This window comes from Piliocolobus tephrosceles, chromosome 10 (genome assembly GCF_002776525.5).
Source record: "Piliocolobus tephrosceles isolate RC106 chromosome 10, ASM277652v3, whole genome shotgun sequence".
NCBI classification, from domain to species: domain Eukaryota; kingdom Metazoa; phylum Chordata; class Mammalia; order Primates; family Cercopithecidae; genus Piliocolobus; species Piliocolobus tephrosceles.
Genome location: NC_045443.1, coordinates 52,274,346 through 52,282,399, shown reverse-complemented (window position 1 = coordinate 52,282,399; position 8,054 = coordinate 52,274,346). Strand labels below are relative to the sequence as shown.

Sequence of the window (8,054 nt, the reverse complement as noted above, 5' to 3'; positions counted from 1 at the left end):
ATCTTGCTCCGCCCCCCAATATCTGGTTATTTTTAACAAGCATTTCCTCTCATACACATATTTACTTCTTATAATGCTGATTATAATGAAAATTTAATAATTCTACTTACACTATTTGGAAAAACATTTAAATACCATATCTAAGCATGACAAAATGCTCAGTCATCAAGTATAGGTTTAATTTATACGTGGATCTCTTTTATTACATAGAATATAAACTGGCCATCATTTAATATGTGGAAAAGAATATGTAGGATTTGGGATGCATTCGTATCATTTTCATATTTAACACTTTGAGGCATATCTGAAAAGTCATGCCTGACTATGGGAGCATGTGTAGGAAAGAAAGGGAATAATGCCAATTTAAAATTGTCTGGTTGTGTCAACACATTATAAAATATAAAAGACAACTTTTTTGATATAGTATGTTGTAGAAAGTTTGGAGGTAGACTTTCAAAAAAGGAATATAAGAGAAAACAATAAAACGTTGATAATTTTGGCCATGTTGGGTGCCTCTAGTTTTATTTATACACAGGGGGAAATCTTTTGAATCCTTTCATGCAATGTGTTACACAGATGGAAACATGACAAACGATTTTTGAGTACATAGGCTACCCTAAAACAAGTTAATTGGTTCGCAGAGTGTAGACGTTCTTTATAGTGTCAAAATCATCTCACTTGAGAACTATTAACATTGTATGCTTTTCTATGCATTTACAACAGTTTTTCATTTTGTCTATTCTGAATAAGCTAGAATTTCTTTCTTTTTTTTTTTTTTTTTTGTTGTTGTTGTTGTTGAGATGGAGTCTCGCTCTGTCACCCAGGCTGGAGTGCAGTGGCTGGATCTCAGCTCACTGCAAGCTCCGCCTCCCAGGTTTATGCCATTCTCCTCCCTCAGCCTCCCAAGTAGCTGGGACTACAGGCGCCTGCCACCACGCCCGGCTAGTTTTTTGCATTTTTTTAGTAGAGACGGGGTTTCACCGTGTTAGCCAGGATGGTCTCGATCTCCTGACCTCGTGATCCGCCCATCTCAGCCTCCCAAAGTGCTGGGATTACAGGCTTGAGCCACCACACCCGGCCTAGAATTTCTAATGATCAGTTTTTGCTTCTCTGTTTATTTTCACTGTAACCTGAAACTGTAACCATTTTTAATGGCTTATGTTCATATCTTGTCTCTTCTATCAACTCTTCCCAAATTCAAGCAACAAATTCAGAATAATGAAACTCTTTTGGTGTCTCTTTCCCAAACAGCATCCATAAAAACTTTCCCAGAAGAATTTACAAAGATCTTTGCTGTAACATTATAACAGAAGAAATCCATGAGATTCTCCATATTTATCATTGCATCAGAGTAAATGTAGGATCAGGAAAGCATTCATAGTAGTCAACTGGTGGGACCTGGCATAGGACAGCAGAGCATGGTGGGTTGTAGATGGTTCCCACACAGCAGAAAGGCCCCAGGCAGAGTGTTGGATAATGGGCAGGATGCAAAGGGTATTTACACAGGTTTATACTAGCAGCAACCCAGCAACAGGTGCAGAAGCCAGATGAAGATAAAAAGAACAATCATGTAGGGAAAAGAGAGACAGCTGTAATGAGAGAATAGAGAACGTATAAAGTGGAATTAGTCAAAAAGTAAATATATTAAACATAATGAGTATTGGAGAGGGAGTTTGCAATATGGAAATTGAGAAACCAGAATAAGCTCTGTACTGAAGATTGGAATTCATAGTATAAGAATAGATTCACTGTAATTGTTCGTTCTCACACTGCTATAAAGAACTACTTGAGACTGGGTAATTTATAAAGAAAAGAGTTTTAATTGGCTCATGGTTCTACTGGCTGTACAGATAGCATGACTGGGGAAGCTTCAGGAAACTTTCAATCATGGCAAAAGGCAGAGGGGGAGCAGGCACATCTTCACATGGTGGAGCAGGAGAGAGAGAGAGAAGTGGGAGGCGCTACATGTTTTTAAACAACCAGATCTCATGAGAACTCACCCACTATCACAAGAACAGCAAGGGGTAAGTTTGTCCCCATGGTACAATCAGCACCCATTAGGCACCACCTCCACCATGGGGGATTACAAGTCAACATGAGCTTTGGGGGGGGACACAAATCCAAACCATATCACTCATTCATAGAAATGTAAAGGCAAAGGATGGTATGTATGCAAACATGTATGAGTGCACGTATGAATATATGTGGATGCGTACATATACGTATGTATGTCTGCCAACTAAGAGACCTACCAGCACCTAAACAGCAATAACGTTGAACACACATCACCCATATCTTGATTTCCAAATACACTTCTCCACTAGAAGGAACCAGGGATTCTTGGAGAAATGCCTAATTTCATATCAGATAGGCAAAGAAAACAAAAATCTGTTATGTTGTTTTGTGTCCAAAAGTATAACATGTTAAAAGAATATTGGAGATAAGTCAAAAAAACACAGAAGCTAGCTCAAAGAAACTCCCACTGGCTAAATTTGGGACAATTTGAGCATCAAAATAAATACTGTCAATAAAGTATTATAACACATTAAATAAAGTAGAAAACCATGAGCTCATGCTGATATAAATAAATAAATTTTTCAAAATTAGAGAACTAGAATATCTACATGGTCTCACAATATTTAATAATAAAAATACTTACTAATTACAAAAAGAGAAAGTAAATTTACAGAGGAGAAAGATAGCAGATATGATTTTAATCAAATGGGTTTGGGACAGATTGACTTTGTGTGCCACTGAGAGAACGTATTGTAAACACGGCTCACTCCACTTGTTTGATAATCCTGCCAAGGATACATACCTGAATTTAATCATTAAGAAAACCAGAAAAACACAACTTGAGGGGCATTATACCCAATAACTGGCCTAAAATCATCAAGAATATCAAGACAAAAAAATCAAGGAGTATCAAAGAAAGACTGAGGAATTGTTCCATATTTAAGGAGACTTACATATACAACTGGATGCAAAAATGTGACTCTAAACTTTACATATTACCATTCCTTTTACTATCGATGATGCTTTTGGAACAACTGCTCAATTAGGAGGTTTAGATGACGGTAAAGCAATCCTGATTCTGTGTACTGAAATATGATTATGAGGAGAATGTCTTTGTTGGTAGGAATTACACACGAAAGTATCTGGGGAAGATGGACTACTACGTTGGCAACTTACTCTCAAATGATTTCTTTTAAAAGATCTTTATTTTGTACCAACAATTCTCTATAAGTTTGAGATTATTTCTAAATTTAATGTTTCTGTGTGTTAACTCTCAAAACATCATATTTATCTGATGATCCACTTATATAGCACTACTCTATAGCACTATAGTACATATTTAGTGACCAGTCGAGTGTATTTGGAAATAGGTTAAAAATATCTTTCATGTGACTGGAAGAGACACTCTGCTCCAACTAAGAGAAGAAGAATATTGTCTGAGTTTACTCTATATTTTTTAGAACCCCTTCCTTGCTCAGGTTTCAAAGTCAAGTATTCTGGAAAATGCCCAGTCTCCCTCCAAAAAGTTGGCTGTATATTGTCCTTACATTTCACTGTCAACTTCAAGAATATTTTTACTTGAACCAATTTACTACAAGACAACATAGAGCTGCAAATGGAGCTCAGGAAAAATTAAATCTTTCCTACTGATAGACAAATGCTCTGATGAATTCGATGAATTTTTAAGTGAAATAGCGACATGTATAGCAAGGGAAACATAACATTCTCTGTTAGAGACACATAGTTTTTCAATAGTGTATAAACCAAATTCTGTACTTTAACATCATTGTTTTCCCTAAGCTTCTGTAATGTCTATTCTCAAGCCCATCCACATTGCTACTTATTCTCATTTGTCAGCTGGCTCCTGCCTGTGACTCTCAGGCAGACTCTGGTCCTGTGCTCATTTTGCTGCTACAACTGTAACTACTAAAACTACTGTCCACCCAGTTCATGAAGTTACCACCCTGAACTCAAAAGTAGAGATGATTCCCTAAAGATTCCATGACCCTTTACAACCTGTTAGCCTCCCACAGCAACACTAGCACACACCGATTTTGCTCCAATAAACTCACCATGGAGCTTGTCACTGCTATATTTTTGCCAGTGGTTCTCATATCTGCTATGGTTTTGAGCCCTCTTTATCTCCCTATATAATCTCTCTGCAATTGCTAGCTCACACTGCCAAAACACCTTTAAAATCATGCCTAGCTTACTTTTCTTTCAATGGTCTATTTTAAAGTAGACTTTGAGCCATCTATTGTAAGTCTCAAATTTAATTAAGGTTCTGTTAAACATAAGTGCTGTTGACTTAGAATTTCTGCCCATGGTCATGCAAATCTCATAATAAATCCAACCTTCTCAATTTTTTTTAACATTATCTAAATCAAATTCCTACAGATGGATCTCTGTCCTGGACCAGCCTAATAGAGAAGTGTTATGAAAATGCTATATATCCCCACCCTCCTCAGAGTTAACTCAATAATACAGAATTTTTAAAATAATATTTTAAAATCTTAAGTAAACTATTTTATTTTAAATATTTGTAAACATATCTCCAAAATTATCTCCAACATCATATTAATAAACTCCTAAAGATATTTCTATCAAACTCTTAATCAATTAAGAAGACCTACTTTCATAATTATTTAATATATCCTGGATAGGTTCACCCTGAGATGTTATAAAATTTTTCATTTACCAGTGACCAAGGAAACAACCAGCGACTTTCAAATCAGCCGTGATGTTTCTCCCTAAGAATGTTCATGGGGCAATGATAACATGAAAACAATCTTCCTGATATTAGTAGTAATGGTGTAGTGACAGACTTCAAATTGTGGCACTTGACTGAGAGAGCCAAGGAAAATTTCATGTAGACGATAGTAGCAGCTTTGGCTTGTTAGTCAAAAAGATGGATGTGGCACAGTGATCTCCACCTATATTTAGTTAATCATGGGAAATGAAATAAGTGGGTACTCCAGAGACAGAGAGAGAGAGAGAGAGAGAGAACCAATCTATTCAACAGAGACCTAACTTTAGCCACTATGAGTCACAACCTGTTCATCTTCCAATTCTGACAGAGTCACCAAAATGAAGAAGTCTAGGTAGCCCTGAGTAAGGTCCTCATTCTAATACCAAAGATATGAACTGGAATCCTTCCAACAATCCTTCTCCGAATATTTTGGTGGCTGATTTATGGCTGACTAAGCACTAAAGAAAAGTATACACCCAAACATTTTGTGGACCTTTAGAGATATTTGGATTCTGTTTTAGAACTATCACTAGATCTTAAGAACCCAGAATGTTACCCAGGCTGCTCATCAGAATGAAGGACTCCAGAAGGTAAGACAGGGAATGGGTTTTGATTTGTCCTCATCTCCTAATAGATACCATGGAACCTAAAAATCCGTAGTGTATTTCCCACTTCCTAAGTGTATATGTAATTGTGGTATAAGGCTGAAGAAATTGGTAAACATGCACAGCTGATCCATGACATAGAGTAAGGACTAATAAAGTAGTAAGGGACAAATGGAATTTCATGGAGCTTCTTGCTAAAATATATTAAAATTTATACAGCTCACAAGAGGAATAGCAGAGAATTAGTGCCACCAGCAAAGATGACAAATAAATGTGATGCTTTCTTTGCATTTATCTGACAGTTTAGCCAGTGAAAGAATAGGGCTCTTGAGAGTCAGTTTAGCTTACCATAATTGTATCAAATGATGAGCGCAGTGGTAGTTATTAAAACAGATATGATCCCTGCTAGAACAAAAACATTCAGCGCATGAGAATATATTATGCATATATTTATTTGAAAATGTTTCTCCTTTCTGCTGAAGATGGAACAAGATCACTTTGTTTTTACTTGATAACAAAACAATAAATATTTGGCATCCTGTAAATTCTCTATTCCCACATGGTTCAAAAAGAAATTGAGGAGCTGTAGTCTTTCATTAATTCTGCCTCTTTTTTAAATAAGGAAAAATAAATGCATGTATTTCCCAAACTCTCCAGCGGACTATTTACTTCAACTTATTTAAGTATATTTTAATAGAATATATTTCCATTCCTGAACTAGTTACCACTAAAGAGGAATAAAAACGCTATAATAACAGTAAACTAAAGATCTACCACTGGTGATAGAAACTTTCCTGACACGAGGTTTGTCAAGAAGAAAGAAGACAGTGCCTCCCTATGAAGGCAACTGAGAGTATCCACTACAGTACGTGTACCCCACAAAACTAAAACTATCCAGGATGCAGATTAGAACAAACTCACTAGACATTGGAATCTGAAAAGCTGAGATCAAAGGCAAGAGAACACCAAATACAAAGAGAAGTAAGAAATGTATAGTAAGAAATGTAACCTCATGGCCTGTTTCACAAATAAGGACTTAGTTTGCTTCAAATTTACTTCCTTGATAAATATTTTAAGATAACTTTAATATTTAATTAAATTGTTTATGTTTTCTCATTCATATTGAAAGGTATATTTGTTTACATATTTTATTTATTATTAATTATAGTAGGGATGATGATAGCTTACCATCAGTGTATAGATTATAAACTATTAAAACAGGATTCTCAATTAATTAATATAAGAATGGAAATCGACCGGGAATGTTAGACTAGTAGCTAAATAGAACAACACAAAATATTTTGAATCATGTCTCTTAAGGGATAGAATGACAATAATTTTGTAAAGACATGAACTTTTTGCATTATGTTACATGTTCAAGTTTGATAACTGTATGAACTGAAAGAAAAGAATTTGGACAGTAGAATATCTGAGATGGATTGTTAAAATAATGAGTGAATACATGCTCAAAGCGGGAACATAGGGTCTTATTCACTGTAATTTAATTTTCCAGCAGAAGGAAAAAGAGCCTTAAATTTATCGAAGTAAATATTTCCAAGAGTAGCATTTGACAAGTTTGGTTTACATTAGAAATTTTTTCTGTTTTCTGTTTTCTAGTTCCCTGGAATGTTCAGGAAAAACTCATCTTCTCCAGCCTTACTATTGTGTATGTGCAGACAGAGCAAAAGAAAATTTATGACTAAATGTTTATCTTTTGCTTAAATCCAAAGCTAGTTTGTGGAGGTTGTCACAAAAGAAACCTAACTACAAGACATTCAACTGAGGAAGCTGATGCCAATCATCAGAGTGTCAAAAAATGTAAACAAGTGGGTGCTTTAAAAATGTTGATAAAGAAAGAAGAGGCCAGGCACCGTGGCTCTATTCTGTAATCCCAGAACTTTGGGAGGCCAAGGTGGAGGGATCATGAGGTCAGGCAATCGAGACCATCCTGGCTGACACAGTGAAACCCCGTCTTTACTAAAAATAGGCACAAAAAAAATTAGCCAGGCGTAGTGGCACGTGCCTGTAGTCCCAGCTACTCCGGAGGCTGAGGCAAGAGAATCGCATGAATCTGGGAGATGGAGGTTGCAGTGAGCCGAGATTGCGCCACTGCACTCCAGTCTGGGCGACAAGAGCCAGACTCCGTCTCAAAAAACAACAAAGAAACGAACAAGACAAAAAGAAAGAAAGAAAAGAAAAGAGAAAGAAGGAGCTATTTCAAAAATCTACAAGCCATATTTTATAAACCTAAGAAATATGGAAATTAGTGTTTGTAAAGTTTGGAGGTTTTGTTTTTTTGTCTTTTTATACAAAATTGGAATAATTAGGAAATGACTTTGAAATGAATTCTTTTTTTCATTCATGTTATTTTCAGTTCTGACATATCAAACCCACCTCTTCCCTTTTTTTCCTCTTCCTCTCCGTGCCTCAACTAGAAGCTTTGTCCTCACTCTGATCACTAGGATAATAGTTTACATTCAGAATTTTTATTGATTTTATCACCTATTCTGTTATCATGAAATTGGGTAAAGTGATATTTCATTCTCAACTCACAATAGTAAGAATAACATAGTTCAGTATCAATCCACCACTGAAGCATTGTTATACTTTATTAGTTCAGCTGCTTCAATCAACATAACAATTTAAATCCCATAATAAGGACTTGAAACTACCTGAAAGCAAAT

At 35.8% G+C, this 8,054-nt stretch overlaps 1 pseudogene; it reads left to right on the top strand.

Annotated features, from left to right (window-relative positions):
• The window catches only part of LOC111541755, a 33,387-nt pseudogene that overhangs the window by 24,396 nt on the left and 937 nt on the right, over window positions 1-8,054 (top strand).